Below are 25,067 nucleotides of genomic sequence, written 5' to 3' on the forward strand. Positions count from 1 at the left end.
GTGTGTGCATGCACATGCAAGCTGGGGGGTGGGGTGGGGAGAGAAAGCTGTTGGAAATAATTTTGAAAAATATTTAATTTTCTAAAATAACCTTTAGTGTTTCCATCTTAAAGCTATGCATTGTATGCAGGGCCTTTCACATAGCAACCGGAGAATAAGAGACATGCACAATCAGAATTAGTATGGGAATTGACCTTTGCCAAAAAATTTTGAAGTAGTTTTTTAATGTCATTGATTTCCTTTCATGAGAGCTATAAAAACTGTCACCACCACACCCCACCCAGTATACGTTCTGTCTGCACTGGACTTCTTTTAGTTTTTCTAATGTTTCACAATCCCTCTGTCTCAGAGCTGTTCCCACTGTGTGAAAGAACCTTTTCCCACCTCATCAGGTTATATCATTAATTCATACATGTTCTTTTTTAAGATACTCAGTAGTTTATAGTGATTAAACTCAAGGCCAAGAGGGATTTCAACAAGGTTAGGTTTAAGTAAAAGGAATGTGATTTCCCAGTAAGGAGATTGGAAATTTGATTGACATTTAGATCAGAGCACAGAGAACATGATTCAGGTAGACTTTGTCCCAGCCAGAAATTAGAGACCACTTGAAAGGGGTCCTCATACTCAGGAGAAGCTTCAACATACTAGCTTCATCTAGAATTGCAATAAGCATTGCACTAGAATGCAATAAGCTCATTCTTCTATCAGGGAGGAAGCATCATTGAAAATATCATCCTTGAGAATCTAATCACAGACATATTAAAAACCTGCAGTCAAGGGCAAGAGGTTCGTAGGATTCTCCTAAGACCTGAGCTTCTCTTATTGGCATTTCACCCTGTGCATAAGCTTCATCAAGCCCTGTTTCATGTTTTTGTTTCTTAGACTTTAGATAAATGGGTTTAGCATTGAAGTCAGTATGTTATAGACATTATAGACAACTGTTGCTCTTCTATGTAACAGTATAGTTGGACAGGGGCTGGAAATAGACATAGCTGATATTTCCAGAAAACAGGGTCACCACCATGAGATGAGAGCTGCAGGTGGAACATGCTTTGTGCATCCCAGCAACTAAAGGGATCTGCAGAACAGGTGAGAATTCTCAAATAAGAGATGATGCTGCATGAAAAGGGGATCTTTATGACCACCAACTCTTCCATCATTACTGTGATTTTTTTTTTTTAACAAAATGGGAGGAACGCGGCAATTGTAGCACTGACTGATCATCGCAGAAAAAGTGGCGAATGGCATTAGAGGCACATAAGGTGAATTAGTTGGTCAGGAGAATGTGGAGGGAGTGGAGGTGTGGAATGCAGATGGAGAGGACCAGAGCAGAACACAGCCTCTGTAGTTCATGATGGTGATATAGCTGAAGGGATTACAGATGGCCACATAGTGGCCAATGGCCTGGATGCCATACATATTCTTTATGTTGCACTTTAAATATCTCTTCCTTGAAAAATCTTCCAGTCCATATAGATTACATCAGTGTTCTTTGTTATTAATTTTAGACTGTGTCCTTTTCATTCATATACTTATCATAGGACTTAGTAAGGCATTTTGCACAAAGTAGGCATTTAATGATGACTTGCTCAATGAACAAAGAAAATATAAGTGACACTTATATTTGATTACTCAGATGACTTGTGATCTAGCTGGACCACTTGGATTCCATAAAATGATATTTTTTCTATCATGCGAATGGTTTTAACACTTGATCCTGAGTCTTTAATGCCACATACATCCTCTTCTGTTCACTTCCTAATTCTATATTTGCAGTGATAGGAAGTTGATAATGATTGTCAAATTAAAATTCATGAACAGGTCAACTCCCAATATGGAGCATTAATTTTAGTACCCAATATTCAACTTCCATGAAACTGTAAAAAAAAAAAATCTCTAAATTTCAGAAATCCATGTTTTTAAAAAGAAGGAAAAATATTTTCAGTTATACTTATCTTTCTGAAGTGTGCAGTTTTTTCTTTTTAACAGCATCTGATCTATTTTTAACACTACTTGATGAACAAAAACATCACCTTTTTTTCAAATTTGCTAAAAATGACTAGGAGTGGAATTATTAACAGTAAAATGATGTCATTTATTAATCACTCAGCTTGCTTACTTTTTTAAAGAAATGCTACCTTAAGATCTCTGCACCTGAAAGGAAAAAGGAGATCTTAGGGACATATTTGCTATTTTTTCAGTAGAAATGGAAGAGGTGTTATATGTCTGTCCTCTCATGAATACTTTAAGAATTATTTTTAATGATGTAAGTCATAGGAACAAGTTAAAGAGAGCAGAAAGTATCAAAATAAGCTAAACTTAAAAGCCAGCCACTTGAGTGATCATTCAAAGTCAACAGCAAAAAAAAAAAAAAAAAAAAAAAAAATCAACAGCAGCTCAGATGTAATACATTCTCATGCATAGGAAAAAAACATCAGGTTTTAAAGATGGAGATATAGCTAATATCCCAATACCTCCTGTTGACCTTGAAATTCATGTAGTAAGGCATACATGTAGTTTGAGACTTGATAAGTTTTTAATTTTACTATAAAATTTCCACCAATCCCCCCATTTAAAGGCACAATATTCAAAAAGTATCTGCAGAGAAATAAAATCTGCTCAGCATTATGTAAATTTTAGATTCATTTTGCCCCTTGGATTCAAGGAAAAGTAACAATACACCATAGAAATAAATTTTAAAATCTCTCACAGAAACAAAGCAAGCAAAACAAAAACAACAACTTCCAGCTAGATATGAAAAGTAGGGGTAAATTATAAAGGTTTGGCCAAGGTCATACTGGAAATCTCTATCCAGAGGTTATCCAGAGGCACTTCTGTTCTGCTTATTTTCTAATGTTTCCAGTTTCTTTTTTGTTCTTTAAAAAAATTGTGTAAAAATTCAACCTTGAAGCTCTTTGTAAATTAAATACTTACATTTCTATTATGAAGTCTACATTTAAAATTTACTAATAAGCTTACATTAAAGTTAACAAAGCAGGAAGTATACATAACTAAAAACCTCATTATAGGGACTTCCCTGGAAGTCCAATGGTTAAGATTTAACCTTCCAGTTCAGTGGGTGTGGGTTCGATCCCTGGTTGGTGAACTAAGATCTCACATGCCTTGTGGCCAAAAAACTGAAACAGAAAACAGAAATAATATTGTAACAAATTCAGTAATAATTTAAAAAATGGTCCACATCAAAAAACATGTCAACATAACAAAACAAACCTCATTATACATTATGGACAATGGGCAACAAATTGTTAAATGCTTATGATTTCAGAGATATTTAAGCTAAGAAAGTGACTAGTTCTGTTCTATAAACATTATATTTTGGGGGCCAGCTATGTCAATATGTTTATGGTTCAGTGATAGAACAGTGACTGACAGTAAAGATTTACTTTAATTGTAAAGTAAAAAGTCACGAAGTTCTGTTGACTTCATACTTACATTTTAATTTTCAGTGAAGTGTCTATATTTTTATCTCAAGATGAACTGTATATAATTTTGGCATCAAATAAGTAAAATGTTAAAAATCATGTTTTGGTGAGTCTGTAGTCTAACATAGGACACTAATTTTGATGTATATTGTTTGAGTAGGTGTGCAGGAAAGGGATAGGCTACCCACTCCAGTATTCTTGGGCTTCCTTGGTGGCTCAGCTGGTAAAGAATCCACCTGCAATGCAGATGACCTGGGTTCGATTCCTGAGTTGGGAAGATCCCCTGGAGGAGGGCAAGGCAACCCACTCCAGTATTCTTTCTGAAGAATCCCATGGACAGAGGAGCCTGGTGGGCTACAGCCCATGGGGTTACAAAGAGTTGGACAAGACTATGTGATTTTACTCAGAGGAAAGAGATCATTCTTGGCGAGGGAAGAACATGACCACATGCTAAGGATTGGAATTAAAGGGGATAACTGATCAAACTAGAAATAAAGGCAGAAGCACTAAGAAACTTGGGAGACTTTAAAATCCTGACTATAGAGTGGAAGTGGTAGAGGTGGTGGTGGTGAAGGCACTGTTGTAGAAAATATAGTTACAACAGCGAATAGTTCAAATCCCCTAGTCTTAGAGAAGCTTAGAATTTACTAGGCATAGAAAGGCAAAAATATACTACAATATTATGGATGAATCAAGAAAGGTGGAAGAGAATGGATGACATTGCAGAATGGGTTATTTATTGAGATATTTTCTCGGCTGCTGTTAAGGGTATGAGGGGCTACTTTGAGATTTCACACTAGAACGTACTTGGTAGTAGCCCATTTCACTAAGATGGATCTGGAATACAGACAGCCTACGTTACGTTATGGCAAAACGATTGGTTAGACCACATGCTTAGAATATTTTTAGTAGAAATTTAATGGTCCTACTTGATTGCTGAAAGTGAATTGATTTCAAACAGAATGGGCATAAAGAATGGTTTCAAGAAAATGATGTAAAAGAATGATTGATGACTAATGTAAATGTATAGTGAGAGAGACCTAGGTTTATGGAGAGAAATTATTTGTTCCTATAGAAGTTACTGAAGAAAAGTTACATGAAAACATATTGTAGTACTGGTCAGCAGTAGTTTTAGCCCAAGTGCCATATAGAGAATTATGCTTCAGCAATTTCAGTACAACTAATTCACGAGTGTCATTGTTGGGAAGTTGTATGAAATGGTGGAAAATGAAAGGTTTGGATATCAAACAGATACAGGTTTGAGAGTAGTTCTGCCACCCAGTGGTTAAGTAGGAATTAAGTAGGAAATATAAAGATTTGCTTGGCCCTGGCAGAGGTTGTACAAGGGTAGACTGGTAGTAACCTTTATTCTAGAGAGTTATGTAAATGATACAGTTCTGTGGATTAGTTTAACACTGCATTTAGTGTGCAAGAATTTCATGGTTTATATTCTTCTCACATTGCTCTGAAGTTCCATGTACACAGATGGAGAGTAAGACATACTTTAAACTTGCTACTTCAGTGTTTTATATTTTGCAGGTAAATATTTTATATATCAAAATCTTAGCCCAAGTCACTGCATAGGAGGTTGAGAAATGCAGCCCCGGACACTCTCAAGAAAAGGAGGTTATGGGTTTTGGTTAGTGCATAAAGTCACTGGCAGTAGTGACATTTTTCTCATGTTTTTGGTGCTTTCTAATCACCGAATATACCTTTTCATCTCTTTGTCAGGTATGAACACATTTTCACATCCTAGGAGATGATAAACTGAAGCTGAATTGAGTGTGTGTAGAGTGTGTGCACTCATCTCACAGTTTAAGATGTCTTGAAGAGGCATGATTCTGTTCATTCATTAAGGTTGCATTTCCTTATAGTCTGGCGACCTCTAGTCAATCAAATAAGTTTTTGTCCTCACCCTCCATAATCCAAACTCCTAATTTATAACGATAGAGTAAGCACAGGATTATTGCAAGTACATACATACATATGTACTTACGTACACACACAACATTGTGAAACATACAGGAGTCACATGTTTATACCAGTGGTGGAACGCCTTGGGCAGGCAGTGGAAAAGCCTCTAGCCTTGGCAGTGGAGTCAGTTCCTTGACGAGATGTAGCATATACTTTGTGGAAGTCTCCAGCTTCTAGACAATTTATCCTTGTCTATTTTCCACCACGAATGCATAAGTTGACAATTGAAGAGGGAGATGATTTGGGGGCTTATGCATCCTGCTTCTTCTGGTGTTGAAGAAGTTCAGGTGAAATCTTGAACTGCTTAAAGTTCAAGGATTGTTTTATAGGTCAAACAGTGAAAGGATGTTCTAGACTTGATTTTTCTCCCAGGGAATTTACTCAAAGCATTTTAGACATCTATTCCATTTGATTCCAGTCACCTCCACATAAAGTTCTTTCCTAGATTAATTTGTATTTTTCTGCTTTATTTCTTCACTTCCTTCTCTGAATCCTGTCTCTTATTAGTTAGTTGATTATTGTCATCTAAAACCACATGGATGGGCTTGGTAGGCTACACTCTGCAGGCCTGTGCTTGCCTGAAGAAAGAGCCTTGAGTCAGCAATGGGGACATCAGTAGTTTAAAGGATATGGGAAGCTTACAAGTCTGAGTCAAGGTCCTGAAGCATCAGATAGTGGGGCAGGACAGTCTTCACTGTGGGGCAGAGGTGGGTTAGCAATGATGGGGGAATTGATGTCAAGTTGGCTTACTGTTTATCAGGGAAACCAGCAGAGGGGCATGTTCCTCAACTCTTTGATAAGCATAGTAGAGAGTTCTGATCTAAAGCTAGAACAATCATTAGCTGAGGCCTGGCACAAGTATGTAGGAATGTCAGTCACATGAGTAGGGTGTAGGTGAAGCAAGTGCTGGTGGAGCAGAGTGCATGAAAACAGCCTTGAGTGGTGTGACCACATAATGGTCTACCCTTTGTCTGTCTTTGCCACAGAAATGAGTTCCCTTATAAAACTGAGAAGTCTTAATGAGTCTTTGCTGCTCAAAATTATTAAATAAAAAGGAAAACCAAAAAAAAAAATTATAATCTTCATTCCTACTCTGGAATTCTCAGAAGCAGTAATAATACCCCGTGAGAGTATACACTTTTGGCCACATTCTAGTTCCCTTTATTTCTGTTTGCAAAACAGAAATTCCTTGCCTGATTCCTTGGGCTTCCCTGATAGCTCAGTTGGTCAAGAATCCATCTGCAATGCAGGAGACCCCTGTTCAATTCCTGGGCCGGGAAGATCCACTAGAGAAGGGATAGGCTACCCATTCCAGTATTCTTAGGCTTCCCTTGTGGTTCAGCTGGTAAAGAATCTGCCTGCAGTGCGAGAGTCCTGGGTACAATCCCTGATTTGGGAAGATCTCCTGGAGAAGGAAAAGGCTACCCACTTCAGTATTCTGGCCTAGAGAATTCCATGGACTATATAATCCATGGGGTCCCAAAGAGTTGGACACGACTTAGTGACTTTCACTTTCACTTTTCACTTTGCCCTCACCTCTTTCTTTAACTACCTTGTTGTAAAGAACAAGAAGCCAAGGGTAAGCACTAAAATGTAATTCCTTCTAGTAGCTTTTCCTAAAAATTAAAGGCTCTACAGGCACAATTTGCCTTCCTAATCATAATAGGCAACATTTAATCACATGTTTTATTACTGTATAACATGAGTCTCTAGCTTCTTGGCAAAATATATCATTGATTTACATTTAGTATCATAAGTTTTGCTATGATAGTAACTCACTTTAAGTTGCATATTTTCTGTACTAGCTATATTAAGCTAAATTTCAGCAACAAATAACCCCAAATTGTATAATGTAGCAAATGTAACAAAATATATTTCTCACTTTTAATAGTTCAAAGCAGGTATTCTGATTGGACAGCCTTTTCCCCCTATTCAATAATTTACAGACCCTGGCCTTTCTCTCTTGTAGGGATACCCATACCAAAACCTTTTCAGCATTTCCATCCAATCAGGAGAAAGAGAACTTGAAGGGATACAGTTTCTTCTTAAGATCTTTGACCTGGAAAAAGCACATTACATACCCTAGTAATCCTTGGGACAGTTTCAGCCATATTACCAAAACTAGCTCCAACAGTGACTGAAACATATGATCTAGCTTCTGAGCAGAAAGGAAAGTGAATCTTGGGGAGCACCTAGCATCTTGCTGGAGAAGGCAATGGCACCCCACTCCAGTACTCTCGCCTAGAAAATCCCATGGACAGAGGAGCCTGGTAGGCTGCAGTCCATGAGGTTGCTAAGAGTCAGACATGACTGAGTGACTTCACTTTCACTTTTCACTTTTATGCATTAGAGGAGGAAATGGCAACCCACTCCAGTGTTCTTGCCTGGAGAATCCCAGGGACGGGGGAGCCTGGTGGGCTGCCGTCTATGGGGTCGCACAGAGCCGGACACGACTGAAGCGACTTAGCAGCAGCAGCAGCAGCGTCTTGCCACCCTCTCCCATGTTTTCTGTGCTCCAGCAGCACAGACTTCCCTTCAGTTCCCTGGCAATGACATATTCCTCCTGTGATGGAGAGTATGTCCTTTTCACTTCCCTCTACCAAAGTGCTCTTCCTACTACTTCTGTGCTTCTGCTGCTGCTGCTAAGTCGATTCAGTCGTGTCCAACTCTGTGCGACCCCATGAACTGCAGCCTATCAGGCTTCTGCATCCATGGGATTCTCCAGGCAAGAACACTGGAGTGGGTTGCCATTTCCTTTTCCAATGCATGAAAGTGGAAAGTGAAAGTGAAGTCGCTCAGTCGTGTCCGACTCTTAGCAACCCCATGGACTGCAGCCTACCAGGCTCCTCCATCCATGGGATTTTCCAGGCAGCAGTACTGGAGTGGGGTGCCATTGCCTTCTCCCTCTGTGCTTCTACTAACTCCCAGCTCTGTGTTCTATTTTTTCTTATGCAAGTCTCTGTCAGGTCACATTCTGTTGTTTATGTTCATTGTGGCCTTCACTTCTGTAATGCCACAACTGTCATCAAAGAGCTCTATTCTATTGTTCATGATCGAAAGAGCATCAACTTTCCCAATATCTGAAACATCACTAGTTATTGAATGCTGAATAAATGAATGAATCACTGAATACGTGATATTCTAAAAGCTTATTGTTAGAATCAGTTGACAGAAATTATATAAGAAGGAGGAGACAGAGGATGAGATGGTTAGATAGCATCACTGACTCAATGGACATGATTTTGAGCAAACTCTGGGAGACAAGGAAGGACAGGGGAGCCTGGCTTGCTGCAGTCTGTGGGGTCACAGAGAGTCAGACACGAATTAGTGAACAAACAACAATACCATGCCCTATTTTTAGTACCATTAGTGATGTGAGGAACAGTGCTGGGTATATGTAGAAGTGGAAACAGATGTTTCTGAGATTAGTATTTCTGTGCACAAAGTTATACAAATTATATTAAAAACAAGTAACTAAATGTAGAGTGGGAAACAAACACAGCTGATGCTTTGCTATGTGATAATTAAGGATAGGGAAAGTAAAGCCAAACCAGAAATATTTAAGAAGGTATTGACTTAATCATCATTTTCAGTACTTTTGCCCACTAAAGCCTTTTCTTAGACTGATTAAATAAATTTAAACATTACTGGCTTGAATCTTTATCTTTGGTAGTTCCTTTACTAATATAAAGATGGTCAATACTATACAAAATATCTGGGAAAATGCTTTCATTACAGATTTTATATATAGAAATGAGAAAATGAAAGCACAGTTATAATTCAGTGCTAGGATGAGTTGAGGTCCAGAGAAAATTTGTTTGAAATCAAGATTATGTTTCAATACAGTAAACCATTACAATTGTAATTACTAACTTTGGACTACATATTGACCTTATTAGACTAATTGCCTATCATTTCTGCCTGGCAGCCGACAGTTTGAAGTATCATTTATTTAACACTCTTAAATTCTATTTTCTCACCACTTTCCCATCTATCAACCTGCGGTTTGTAGATATTTTCTTATTAATGATGTTGAGATATATGTAATTTGGGGTCTTTAAGTGGATGAGAGCAAATATTAGGTTGATGCAAACATTATTATGATTTGGGACTGTGAATTTTAAATCATTATAACTAGGCTGAAACACATTTTTATTAATAAAAATAGGAACCATAACAATCAACAGATTTTTGCCAATGAGAAATAAATGTTTATTCCTGTGGTGTAAAAATCCATGCTTCAGGATTTGACGAACTCTCGGAAAGCATTTTCTGTCTCTTGTTGGTTGTGGAAACATTTTCCCTGCAAAAAGTTGTTGAGATGATTGAAGAAGTGGTGGTCATTCGGCAAGAAGTCAGGTGAATATGGTGGATGAGGCAAAATTTCATAGCTCAATTCATTCAACTTTTGGAGCATTGGTTGTAGGATGTGTGGTTGGGCATTGATGTGGAGAAGAATTGAGCCCTTTCCGGTCACCAGTGTCGGCTGAAGTCATTGCAGTTTTTGGTGCATCTCATTTATTTGCTGCCCGCACCAGTATTCTTGCCTGGAAAATCCCATGGGCGGAGGAGCCTGGTAGGCTGCAGTCCATGGGGTTGCACAGAGTCGGACACTACGGAGTGACTTCACTTTCACTTTTCACTTTCATGCATTGGAGAAGGACATGGCAACCCACTCCAGTGTTCTTGCCTGGAGAATCCCAGTGACGGGGGAGTCTGGTGGGCTGCCGTCTATGGGGTCGCACAGAGTCGGACACGACTGAAGCGACTTAGCAGCAGCAGCAGCATTTATTTGCTGAACATACTTCTCAGATGGAATGATTTCACCAGGATTCAGAAAGCTGTAGTGGATCAGACAGGCAGCAGAACACCAAACAGTGACCATGACCTTTTTTTGGTGCAAGTTTGGCTTTTGCAAGTGCTTTGAAACGTCTTCTCGATTCAACCGCTACCTTGCTCATCACTGGTTATCATATTACAATCCACTTTTCATTGCACATCACAATCCTATTGAGAAATGATTTGTTATTGTTGTGTAGAATATGAGAAGATGACACTTCAAAACAATATTTTTTTTTTTTTGATTTGCAGTCAACTCATGAGGCACCCACTTATCGAGCTTTTTCACCTTTCCAATTTGCTTCAAGTAAATGCCAAACGACCAGATGGTTGATGTTGAGTTCTTCAGTAACTCCTCATGTATCTGTAAGAGGATCAGCTTACAGCAATCATCAGGATGAATGATTGCTCTCTATTGGTTGCTGTCAACTTCTGATGGCCAGCCGTTGCACTCCTCATCTTCAAGGCTCTTGTCTCCTTTGCGAAACTTCTTGAACCACCACTGCACATGTGTTAGTAGTTCCTGGGTCAAATGTGTTGTTGATGTTGTGAGTTGTCTCTGCTGCTTTACAACCCATTTGAAATAAGAAAATTTCTTGAATTTACTTTTTGTCTAACATCATTTCCATAGTCTAAAACAAATATAAAATATTAATAACCAGCAAGTAAATGACATTAGTAAAAAGCATAAAGTGAGAAATATGCAGTAAAATGATGTATAACATAATAATATTTATTTAGACTGTATTCCAGTATCAAACAGCAAATGTCAACAATGCATAAACCATAACTAGTTTTGCACCAACATAATCTCTTTCCTTTCTCTAGTAAATTATATTTCTTTCAAAATTCCAATTGCCAAGTTTGATTATTGAGATGGAAAAAAATTCTGAGACCAAAGTGCTTAGAACTTTGAAATTAGCATATGAATATACAAATAATTAATGCCACTTCATTCATTTAGAAAATATTTATTTTTCCTAGTTGTGTTCACATAAATGACACAGAAGAATATTCCCTGTTCTCATAGAGTTTCCATTAATCATGTATCTTTTTTTCAGCCTTGCACATGTTACCATGTTTATGGAATACTATTAGAAGCTAGTCACTACGCTAAATGTTGGGATAGTGTGGATTAAGAGGACATGGTCCCTGATATCAAAGAACACACAGACCAGTGTATGCAGTGCTTCTTTAGCATTTAGTGAGTCAATATGTTTTAAAAATAAGCTTGGTCGGTTAAATAGGCTTCCCAGGTGGTACTAGTGGTAAAGAACTCACCTGGCAATGCAGGAGATGTACGAGATGTGGGTTTGATCCCTGGATTGGGAAGATCCGCTGGAGGAGGGCATGACAAACCACTCCAGTATACTTACCTGGAGAATCCCATGGACAGAAGAGCCTGGCGGGCTACACTACATGGGGTCTCAAGGAGTCAGACATGACTGAAGAGACTTAGTGCACACACAGGAGCCAGTATGTTTTTAAAATAAACCTGGTAGATTAAATAATGGAAAATATGGAATTTTTTGGCGTCAAGGCTTGGTTGAAATTTATTTCTGGTGAATAAGTATTTCTGTGCTTATTTAAAAATAATCTCATCCTAAGGAATCTACCTATCTATATATAGGGCATATAGATGACAGAAAGTGTCTGAAAAGAGCTTAGGAAAAATATTTCAGCACTTGAAAAGTTACTGGCAGCATAGCAGTAACAATTGAAATGAATATCTGTGCAAACTTAAATATATATTATTTAATGCCAACCAGTGCTGTTAACCATACTCCATACTTTACTTTTCTAGCTCATATTACATTGTGCCTCTATCTGCTTTCACTATAAGACTTCTATTTCAGCCTGAGATAAGATAGAAGGTCAAGACATCAATAGAACTTCCCTTGAATTTCTAGAAAAGTGAGTGCAGTCTTTTCTTCTCAAGAGTTTATCAGAAATATATCCATGTATATCACTTGAAATAAATTTCTTCCTCTACTTATAACTTCTAAAAATTTCTGGTCCCTGTTAGTCTCCAAGGTTGTAGAAGCCTTTACATCTTCAGATAAAGGACATAAAGGTATAATTTAAATCCTATACCGATGCCTATCTCTCCAAAATCGTGCATCTAAATTCAGAATCAACAAATAGATTGTGGTGGAATAAACATACCATGTTGCTCAAAAGGTGAAAGCATTTACAAATAATTATATAACTTTGTAGTCAAGATGCATGACTAAATTATCAGGATGCTCTATGAAGCTCATGGAGGGGGTCATTTGTAAATTGATAAACGTGTTTTTCAAAAAGCAGGCTAGGATGTTATCAACCTAGAAACATATGCAAGCATCCTGTGTCATTTCATTCACTCTAATGTACATTTCAGTTTACAAGCATACAAATCTTTATTAAATCATTTCTGTTCTTCTTAATGGTCAACTTTAGCATTCATTTCACGGGTTTCAGAAATGCATGTGAAAATCCTTATCTGCAACTCTTTTGGCATTTAATCAGCTTCTCTTGAAATTTGTCCTTACATTTTAGACTTATCAGATGCCATTGTTTGCTATAATGAACACAATACCAAGTGTTACATTCGTCAGGTCATCTTTCTTTCCTGAGGCATTCTCCAGAAGCTTGCTGCTAAGACTCTTCTATCCATACATGCTCTGTTGGAGCCACTATAGAAAGAGACTGTTCAGGGACTGGGAGACTGTATCCAAGCTGCCAGCCTTTCTGGCTGTGGGTTCCAGCCTGAACTGTGTGGTAAATCACAAATTTGCACAAGCCTCTTCTTCATCAGCATTCTACCCAGGGCACCAGGTAGCATGAATAGACCAAGGACTCCAAAAAATTATCCTCCATTAGGACACTTAGAGACCTTAGCTCATTAACTGTTCTGTGGGTTGAGAGATAAAATATTGCCTGCCATGTCAGTAAACAAAGGATGTTGCAGCCATCAAGCCAGCACATTACCGCTGCCCTGACAGTGAGCTCTGAGAATGGGACCAAAGGATGCCTGTCATCTAGCAGTCATCAGATTGCAGCCACCCCTGACAGAGCAGCTTGAGGAAACTTCAGAGGAGAAATGAAGGGTGCTGGTTCCAGATAGCTGAGGTGCATAGCAAAGGAATGATTTCAGTGAGTCCAGACTCTTGTATCTTCTCATATGTAGAAAATTGCTAAATTCCTTAACTTGACATATCTAGTTTTCTTTTATGAATGATAATCTTTTATTCTTACTACCTGATATTATTGCAAAAACTCCTATATATCCTGGCTTCCCACCTGTCCTCTTTGAAAGAGTTTTCTCAGTTTTCTCATCTCAGCATCTGAGATACTGTCCCCTGGGCTTAAAGTCCTAAGAATGTCCCCTGAATAAAGGTTGTGCATTTTTTTTTCTCAGCTGACAAGGGGCGAGGATGGTTTTCAGCAGAGTTCTTATCTGTCATGAGGTTGAGAAGTGTTGTACAAATGAGCCAAAGGTGGCTTCTGTGTATTGGCTCCTAGGTTATTTCCTCACTGCAGGCTGGAACTGTTAGTCCATTAGCTCAAAATCCCTCTGATGCCAAGGTCAGATTTATACACATACATTTTTAAAAAATATAGTACAAAAAAGCAAAAATTTACCTTGTAAGGGCTTGCTTATTTATGTGCCCTGTGAAACCTCTCCATGATAGCTATCACCTGTTGAAAAGACCTAATATAGTTATAACGACCCAAGTCTCTGCTCCCCTTCAAAGTTCTCTGACCCAGAGATGTCCTGCTGTCCTGATAAGTGACATCACCTAGGTACTTAAGCCCCATCTCTGGTCTTCCTCTCCCTGAGAATCCCCTTGCCTTCTTCCCCTCTGGGTAGTAATACTTCCACTGTCTCCCCCTCCCCTAACCCACCCAAAGCATCTGGACTCCCCCACAGGCAGACATGTCAGAGCTCAAGTCTGTGTGTGCTTCAACCACCTCACGGTTGGATCTTTTCCCTAGAAAGTGAAAGAAAGTGAAAGTGAAGTCGTGTCTGACTCTTTGCACCCCATGGACGATAGCCTATCAGGCTCCGCCGTCCATGGGATTTTCCAGGCAAGAATACTGGAGTGGGCTGCCATTTCCTTCTCCAGGGGATCTTCCCAACCCAAGGATCGAAGCCAGGTCTCCTGCGTTGCAGACAGATGCTTTGCCATCTGCACCACCAAGGAAGCCCTCTTTTCCCTAGATTAGTCTCCAAATTCTTAGAACTTCTATGAAAAGCCATTTTCCCACAGAAATAGTAAAAAAAAAAAACCCCAAAACCCCTTCAACCAGCCAAAGGCTTGAAATTGTCATTTCTGGGGAAGAAATCTTCACAAAGGCTGAGATAGGAGAGGGGGGAAAACAAATCATCAGACGATAGCTGAGAAGACTTGGTGGCAGGTATATGTGGAAGGTATCCTGAATTGTACTAGAAATAAATGAAAAAGTATTTTAGTGAGGCTGAATTCTTGCCATATAGGATAAAATGAAAGTCAGAAAATAGACATGAATTACCTTTAGATGTTCCATATAGTCACCATAGAGCTTCTACTTGTCAGGGCTTTCTACTAAGGGCATTCACCCAACAAGATCATATATGATGCCATAAACCCAGTATCCTAGACTGTGGGAATTTTTACCATGTGAACAGGGGTTCTTGACATTGCATCTGTGTGACAAATTCTTGGGATAGGCTTCAGGAGGAGAGCTTCATAAACTGCCTGGAATATGAGTGCAAAATGTACGGGTGCGTGTGCAATGCACATGGCAGAGTCTGCTGGTGGTCTCTTAGCTTCCATCTTCCTAATCTTCCTTAGATTGTTCAGCCTCTCTTGAAGTTAGTGTGGTCATACATTTCAGCCAATGAAATGTTAGTAGAAGTAAGATGAGAACTCTGTGAAGTGACTTTTAAAGAATAGAGGATGTCCTTTATCTTTCCTCCCCTCCTGCTGGCTTGAATATAGACAAAATGGCAAGAGCTGCAGTACTTCCTGGGTGCATGAGAGGTCTCAGAAATGACAACTGTGCCCAGTAAAACCACAAGATGGAACTAGCTTGGCTCCCTACTACCATGTGGATGCCAAATTACCCCTGGACTGCTTATCTACGTGAAAGAGAAATGATCTTCTATTCTTTTGTTTTGAATTCTGTTTCATCCTAGCTTATTTTTCAGTGATGCAGTGCATTTTTATGGGGAAAGTTTTCACATTTTTCATTCATTTCTCAAAAAGGCTTCTGATGTTGAAATATTTACTAACTTATTGACTAAAAGGATATATAGAGCCTAATAGGACAGATTCTGGTAAATAAATTACCTCACAAATACTTTGGGGAATTTTGTGGGATCCTGATCATTTGACAATAATGAATGAAAGTTAACCCATTAGTACTGATGAATAGTCCCTCTATATTCAGATTTAAGAAATGACTGTGGTTTGTATATTTTGAAAACCAAGTATCTGGCATTTTAGTAATTTTTTTCCATGAGCTTCAGATTGTTACTATCCAAGAATACTAGAGGGGCTTCTCAGGTGGTATAGTGGTAAAGAATCCACTTGCCAATGCAGGAGACGCAAGAGACCTGAGTTCAATCCCTGGGTTGGAAACATACCCTGGAGGGGGAACTGGCAACCCACTCAAGTATTCTTGTCTGGAAAATTCCATAGATAGAGGAGTCTGGCGGGCTACAGTCCATGGGGTTGCAAAGAGGAAGACATGACTAAGTGACTGAGCACATATTTGTACACAGGGATGCTAGAACAAATTACCTAGTTATTTTCTGATGGGCAAAGATTAATGGAAAGAAGTCATTGAGCTGAAGTGGTAAAGGAAACAACCTGTAAAAAAAATTGTGTGATTGGAAGTACATCGAGGTTTTGAGAATAGTGAAAAGTTTCATCAGTTATAAAATATTAATTTTGGAAGTGGTACTAATTTTCTTCATGCATGCATGCTAAACTGCTTCAATATGTATGACTAATATTAGGGAAAGAACAACTTGTGAGGCAAGGGGAAGTGGATTAATATATGATGTTCGGTATATAAAGTATATTATATATATGACTAGTGTATGATGAATTAGTATAAGATTTCCTCTGATTTCCTTGGCTGATGTTTCTTCTTGGTCTTTTATTTATTTTTTTAATTTAATTTAATTTTTTAACTTTACAATATTGTATTGGTTTTGCCATATATCAAAATGAATCCGCCACAGGTATACATATGTTCCCCATCCTGAACCCTCCTCCCACCTCCCTCTCCATACTATCCCTCTGGGTCATCCCAGTATTCTCATGTCAGACTCTTTGCGACCCCATGGACTGTAGCCTACCAGGCTCCTCTGTCCATGGGATTTTCCAGGCAATAGTACCGGAGTGGATTGCCATTTCCTTCTCCAGGGGATCTTCCCAACCCAGGGATGGAACCCAGGTCTCCCGCATTGTAGACAGACGCTTTACCATCTGAGCCACCAGGGAAGTCCATAGTATTATGAATAGTTTAGTTCTTACTGTTAACTTATTTTCTCTTTAAAAGCTCCTCTACTCTTAATGGAAATAAAAGCAAAAATAAACAAATGGGACCTAATTAAACTTAAAAGCTTTTGTACAATGAAGGAAACTATAAGCAAGGTGAAAAGACGGCCTTTGGAATGGAAGAAAATAATAGCAAATGAAGCAACTGACAAAGAATTAATCTCAAAAATATACAAGCAGCTCCTGCAGCTCAATTCCAGAAAAATAAACGACCCAATCAAAAAATGGGCCAAAGAACTAAATAGACATTTCTCCAAAGAAGACATACAGATGGCTAACAAACACATGAAAAGATGCTCAACATCACTCATTATCAGAGAAATGCAAATCAAAACCACAATGAAGTACCATCTCATGCCACTCAGAATGGCTGCTATCAAGAAGTCTACAAACAATAAATGCTGTCAAGGGTGCAGAGAAAAAGGAAACTTCTTACACTATTGGTGGGAATGCAAACTAGTACAGCCACTATGGAGAACAGTGTGGAGATTCCTTAAAAAACTGGAAATAGAACTGCCATATGAGCAAGCAATCCCACTGCTGGGCACACACTGAGGAAACCAGAATTGAAAGAGACATGTGTACCCCAATGTTTATTGCAGCACTGTTTATAATAGCCAGGACATGGAAGCAACCTAAATGTCCATTGGCAGATGAATGGATAAGAAAGCTGTGGTACATATACACAATGGAATATTATGCAGCTATTAAAAAGAATGCATTTGAATCAGTTCTAATGAGGTGGATGAAACTGGAGCCTATTATACAGAGTGAAGTAAGTCAGAAAGAAAAACACCAATACAGTGTATTAACGTATGTATATGGAATTTAGAAAGATGGTAACGATGACCCTATATGCGAGATAGCAAAAGAGACACAGATGTAAAGAATAGACTTTTGGACTCTGTGGGAGAAGGCAAGGGTGGGATGGTTAGAGAGAATAGCATTGAAACATGTATATTACCATATGTGAAATAGATCCCCAGTCCAGGTTCAATGCATGAGAAGGGTGCTCAGGGATGGTGCCCTGGGATGATCCTGAGGGATGGGATGGCGAGGGATGTGGGAGGAGGGTTCAGGATGGGCAATACATGTACACCCATAGCTGATTCATGTGAATGTATGGCAAAAACCACTACAATATTGTAAAGTAATTAGCTTCCTATTAAAATAAAACAAACAAACAAAAAAAGTTCCTCTACTCTTAAGTCTAACTTTATAAAATTTGGGAATCCAGTATTTTTACTGAGAAAGAAGTTTCATTTTAAAATAAATATTGATAGGAAATCAGGTTGAATAAATAAAAAATGTTATACTTTATGAACTTTTGAAAATATATGTAAAATTTTTAGACAGATTCATGGTACACTCTAAAAACATCAATTTTATTATTATTGTTAATTGCTATAAAACGGTATTTTTAGTAAGAAATAATGTTATTCAATTATATCTCTATTCGTAGATATTTGAGTAAAGTATTACATTCCAGTTTTTGGAAACTTTGAGCTATGAAAGTCAGAATAGATTTTTGTATAGAAAATGTTGTTAGCTAAGATTAAAAACAAACAAAACTTAGGTTATACACACAATCTATCAATGCTATACCAAAATCTATGAAAACTTTTCTTTTCCTAAAATTGAACACTAAATAATTTATAGAAAATACATTTAAGAGTAGAAAAATGAACCAGAATGTTTCATTAAGTTCAATTCACTGTTAGCAATTTCATATACATCTAACACAAAACTGTATATTACCAAATGGGATAACTTGATAATATGCAGTTGTTTCATTATCAATATTATGGCTTTTCCACTAAATGATGTATCTTGTTCATCTTTCTTTATTCTTTAATAACATTATGTCAAAAGACTGCAGTCTTACATGTGCAAATTATAATTTACCTATATTTTTGAATTTGTCATTTAGATTACTTACAACTTTCCCCCCACGTATACAATGCTGTAACAACATCTAGTACTAAATATTCGTAAAGACGATTTCTCTAGCATGAATTTCTAGAGGGCTGAGATGTATGCATGCCTAAGAAATATGTTATGTGCCCTGCTAAATTTTGCCCCAAACATCTTGTGTAACTTTCCTTGGAGCTTAACATTGTAAGACATTACATTTTAAAATACCCTGGCTGACAGTGGGGAGTCATTTCCCTTTCTTCTCCTCTTCTTTTCCGTCATGTATTCTTTTCTTTCTCCCTCTTACCATCCTTCTTCCCTTTCTTCCTTTCCCCTTTCCCTCTTCCTCATTCCCTACTCATCCTTTTGTACTTTTATTTACTTTTTCTTCCATTTTGCCAATTCAGTCATGAAAAAAAAATGGCACTTCACTGTTTTCAATTTTACTTGAATCACTGGATTTGAATACTTTTCACGTTAATTTTTTATTTATATTTATTTCTTCTTTTGTGAATTGTTTGATCAGTTATTGACATATTCAGTTTTATAAAGCTCTTTAAAGGTGTTAACCTTTGCCTGACAAGAATTTAAAATTTTTAGAGAGACATTTCTGGTCATTTTTATAGTATAGTGTCTACTTACCCATTAACAAGTTTTGGACATGTTCGCCTGTATTTCCTTTCAGTATTTTTTGTTGTTGTTGTTCCTTCCATTTGTCTGTATTTCCCCCAATAATTAAAAAATGCTTACTCTACTCACATTCCTAATTCTTACATGACCAGGAGCTGTTTTCATGCTCTGTTGCTCTCACTTCCTCTGTCTCTCTCTTTTTCCTTTTGGTTTATCTGCCTGACTTTTGCCTGTACTTGTACAATAGTTTTAAAATTACAATGTCTTTATATATGTTTTACTAGTTTCAGAGTTAGTGACCCATTACTACTCCATTACCTTAGTTATTCATACTCATTTATAAAATACATAATTAAAAAAAATTGCAAGTTAAAATTCAGAATACAAAGGTCAAAAGTTTAGTTCAAAATGCAATGGAACCAAAATTGTAATACGCTATGTATATGGATAAGTAAAAACATAGATTCAAAGATCTGTATATTCAAAGATGTAATCTGTTCACTATTTTGTATATCCAAAAGGGTACCAGAATCTCATGTGTGTTCAGAACATGCATATGCACTATAAAAATGAAAGCGGAAAATTTATACTGGACATTGAAATTTGTCTATTACTAGAATATAGATTAATATGCCAAGGATGATTTCTTATTGTGTTTTAGGTAGGCTTTAATGATAATTTATGATGCTGTTACTAGAGCAGAAAAAATAAATGAATCATTATATTCAGTATATGTCACAAAATATTGTCAGCTATAGTGCAACCATTTAAATAAATGAGACTAAATTAAAGTTAGCAGCCAACCTTTTGGTGACTTAAATTGTTTATTGGCCTAACTTTCCAAAATATGCATTTCTACTTAGCACAGTATCTGTCACAAAAAGGAAAGCTTTATATTAAATATATAGGAGTAAGCTCTTTAAAAATTAAAAAAAATTTTCTCATATTTTCCCTCTAATGTTCACCATATTCAAATTGAAAAAATTCTTATTAGAGCTAGTTATTTTATTATTTTTCAATATTTATAATAGTCATGCTATTTAAATAAATGACTAAAAATCTTCGAACACTTAAAGTTTAAGAAAAACATTATCGTTATCATAGAAGTATAAGTTTTTTATGTGTGAATTTCAAAATGAGTGCTATATGTGATTTCTTTGACCATATTCTAGCCTGATGAATATCAATAATGATCACTGCTGATACTTTATGTGTAATAAATTGATGGTTTTTTATAGATTATAATGCTTTACTTCAGTTTGAAAAAATTGCAATCAATAACAAGAAAGAGAAAACAAGAAAGAATGATGCCAAATAGAAGAAGAAAAAAGAAAAAAATTTAAAGATTGGTGTCAAAGCATAAGAAAATAAGTGAAAACAAATCTGTGACAAAAAATAATATGCCATATTATGTACATTCACTCAGGTTCCTAGTGTTGACTAATATCACATTTCTCTCTGCACAAAAAGAATACAGATCTTTTATTCCATATGAGTTAGAAAAAGATGCTGGAGGTTTCATTTTCTGCTGTGCATTCTGGCACTGTTCATTTTCTATTTGTTTACTCTCAGTTGAATTAGTTTGAAAGGAGCTAGATTAATAGCCCTATAAACATAACCCTATGCCATTATGCAGTTAGTTTAGTTTAGTTTTGTTTTCTTGAAATATGCTGTTGGATGGAAGACTTAAATATATGTTACATATAACAAAACCGTGACCCAATGGGGGAGTCTCACTATTTTCTATCTTAAGAGTTCATTAGATAAAAGGCAATGCATGTTTTCTTTCTCTTAATGTTTGCTATCAGATGTAACCAGGCACTCCATAGCAAGCAAAGCAACCCTTCCTTAGTCCTCCAGAAAACAATTCACCATGTGTCTGCATTGATGTATTTTGTCTTTTACCCAGTCCTTTCTCCTTACTGCAGCCTTTCCTTTATTCTCTTACTCTATTTCAGTCTTTTTAATCTTCAGACCAGTTCTAGTTGTTTTATTTTTCAATATTGAGAAAGTAATATTTACTTATTAAATTATAGCCTTCCAAGTTCTGAATAAATTTTATTGTCAAAACCATTCATCCCACATCATATTAAGCACACTAAAATGTACCCATGGTCCACATTAAATAAATATAATTTATATGTAACTATAAAAGTTTAGTTATTATGTATTATAAGCATTGAATCAACCCTTTATTAAGTTTAATTTCACAGCTTTATTTTTGCCTTTGGAGCTAATGCTTCTTTTCAAATAGTAAATTTATTTTGCAGGCATTGGGAAAGCTCACAGAACTTAAGCACTGTGTCTAACAAATAAAATGGACTTGAATTTCATAGCGGATGGCCCCTACATCTTTTAAATTGTCATCTCTCTCCTGAAATAGCTATCACTTTCAGTTTATTTTGCCATATTCTGATCACCTCTCATTCATTCTATTAGTGATGGAAGGATCTTCTGTTCTAAATAGTCTGAAATGACTGAATGCCTGATAGTTATCACTGGGCAGATGAGATTGGCAGCAGTTTATTGGCTACATGTGCTCACATTCCAGGAGAGGGGGTCACTGCAGACCATGCAGGGCCATGTGGGGGCTGTACTCAGAAGCAGAGTGAACCAGTGGGCACTGTGGGGGATAAGCTGTGTAGTGACTAGAGGGCGAGGTGACCTTCGATTTCCTCAGGAGCTGTGATTGGCTTGTTTGTATAACTTTATGGCTGACAGGCAGGTGAAACTCACTAGATTAAGGACCAAGTGGCATGCAGCAGGTCTGGGTTAGAGAGGGGAATCAGTGGGTAGGGATGGGGAATCTTCCCTGCTGGGCAGGAGGGCGTATCTGGTGAGAGCAGGAGCTCTCATGGTGAGGCACTTGGGAACCAGTGAGAGGTACAGATATCAAGGCAACGCATGGAATGTCAGACCTTACAAAGCACACCCACTTTGCAGACTTTCCCCTTCCTCCCTCCCTTAATCTTTAGTGCCCGTAGGATTCAGGCTATAGGGGTGGCCCACATAGGAATTCCTTGGTGGCTCAAATGGTAAAGAATCTGCCTGGGAAGCAGGAGTCACAGGTTTGATCCCTGGGTCAGAAAGATCCCTGGAGAAGGGAATGGCAACCCACTCCAGTATTCTTGCCTGGAGGATTCCATGGACAGAGGAGCCTGGTGGGCTACAGTCCATGGGGTCACAAAAGAGTCAGGCGTCAGACACTATTGAACAACTAGCACATAGAGGGATGGTCTGTACTGAAGTTCCTGTTCACTATAATATGACATTGTTTTTCTTAAATGATGAAAAATGTGCTGTCCAAAAGAGAAAGCTGTATTTCAGCAAGGATTATCAAAATAATGAAATTTGGCATTGTATGTTTTTAGTCGGTATAGGATCCCCACCCTCTACTCCCAATCCATTATCATTGAGTTTTCTTTTCCCTGGTTTGTCTTTACATACATCTCTCTATAATTTTATATCTCAACTAGAATACTCTGGAAAGTTACCTCATTTTTAGCTTAATTATTGCCATTTAAAAATAACCATTACCTATGGCTGTTATTAATACTTCAAACACATGTGTGTGTGTGCTTAATCAAACATTATAGTAATTTTCATAATGAATAATACATTTTTCTACAATAAAACATTATTTGCTTATTTTAGGCAAAAAATAGGAAACATAATTGTTAGAAACAATTCAAAGGTACATGTTATGATTAATTTTGGTATTGTTTCTAATACTTAAAAGTATCACTTTTTTCTCCCCCCAGCAAGGATTGAGTTGTTAGAGAAAGTAAGCAGGATAACAGCAAGAGGAGTCAGCCAGCTTTTTAGTTCTTACCATGAGCATTGAAATCCAGTCTCCTCTCCAGATAGATTGTAAACCCAAAATATCTGCTCTTGATTAAACTGAGGAGATGATATTAAAAATATACAATTCCAGTATACCACGGGCACTGACACTGAGCACTGTCTGAACAGGATGAATGCTATCTATTTGGACTCAAGCAAGGTCCTGTGGACCCCTGCAGAGCTGGGCCTGAAGTCCTTTGTGGCTGGACTGTGAGGAGTTTGTGGGCAAGGATGCCAGCAGAGGGATCTGGTTGACCTGGCCTGAGTATGCTTGGTGTTTGAGGCTCAGGGTGTTGGTTCATTACCAGCTGTTGTGGAGGCATTTTAATATTTTAGTAACCAACATGGGGTACCAGTCCATCGTGGTTAAATGACTGCCAGCCCTGTAACTTCAGAATAAGGATGAAGGACCTAATCTGAATCTTAATAATTGTATAGCAAGATATGTTCCTTCTATTTTGTAATCAGCATTGAGTGAACAGTGGTTTATGCTGTTAAATTTGGGCCCTTAAATTATTTTAAGTCCTCATAACTTCCATTTTTAACCCAATATTTATAGTACTGAAGAGGCATGTTTTGACTAGTTGAATCAGTCATTTTTCAGAAATTCAGTTTTACAAACGAATGAAACAGATAATATGATAGTCTGATGTCTATTTTATGAATGTTTCTTTACCTCAGCACTTCAAACTTAGTACTTTTAAGGCAGCATGAGAGAACTTACAGTATCATATATTAAAAGACTGAAAGATTATGTCTTTGTTTGAAATGCTTCTCCCTTTTTTTGGTACATGCCTTTGAGTGATGGAATGTGTTTCTCCACGCTTTTAGTTTGGGGCTTGACCATGTGGTCTTCTTTGGCCAATAAAATGTGGATGACAGTGAGAGCTTATCAGTTCTGCTCAGCCTTTTTGTACTTCTACAATTGGCATGAAACAAATATGACTCAGCTGGCCCTTTGCTTCAAGGACAGTGGGAGGCACATGGGGTAAAACTGAATCCAACTCATAGCTTGTGGTCTAGCTTACCAATCCCACTGATGGATGAGAAAAAATAAAAGATTGTAGTTTTAAGTTATAGAGATTCCAGGTGTTTTTTAAAAAGCAGTATGGTTGTATCATTACTTTCCTGATGCAAAGACCTATTAAAACACTGTACTAACTGAGAATGCATCCAAATGTGTGGAATTATGAACTTTAACACTTTAAAATGCATCAAAAATATACATAGCCAAATGTTCCAGAAGTTAAGGGATCACCTACTACAAATAATTCATTCTAATAATATGCTAACAGAGAAATGTGTTCAACTAAGTCTGTAGAACTCAGAAGTGAACCCTAGAAAATACGCCAAACATTTTGAACTCTTATACAAGCTACTGAAGTTTCTATAAACCAGAATGAAATTTTGAGGTCATGATCTCCTTGGATATTTATGCTCTTTAAATCATCAGAATAAAATCCAAGATCTGTCACAATAATTGATAATACCTGAGATTGGGTGATTTCCACAATTCATATAGCCGTTAAATCCAGGAACTGAGTCTTATCAAGAGGAGCTAGGAGGAAAAAAAAAAAAAAACATGATTCTGGATTTTGCAGTATTTAAGTCTTGGTTATTTGTCTGAGATCAGTGTCAACTCTGGTGGCAAAGTTACTAATTAACAGTTCATGCTGAAAATTGTTTAGGTAGTTGTTGAGGAAAATGTGGGTTTGGATAAGTGACAATGGCAACATGATTTATTTTCCTGGGTGTCAAATATTATTTTATGAGTGTTTCATGGTTGTTACCTTAAGAAAGAATCTAGGCTTTTGGAAAACAGTTTCAAGTGCTTTCATAAACAGAGGAGACAGGGTTCCAGCCAAACAGAAATAAGTAAGTTGTTTTAAAT

The sequence above is a fragment of the Bubalus bubalis genome, chromosome 3 (genome assembly GCF_019923935.1).
Source record: "Bubalus bubalis isolate 160015118507 breed Murrah chromosome 3, NDDB_SH_1, whole genome shotgun sequence".
In the NCBI taxonomy this organism is placed as follows: domain Eukaryota; kingdom Metazoa; phylum Chordata; class Mammalia; order Artiodactyla; family Bovidae; genus Bubalus; species Bubalus bubalis.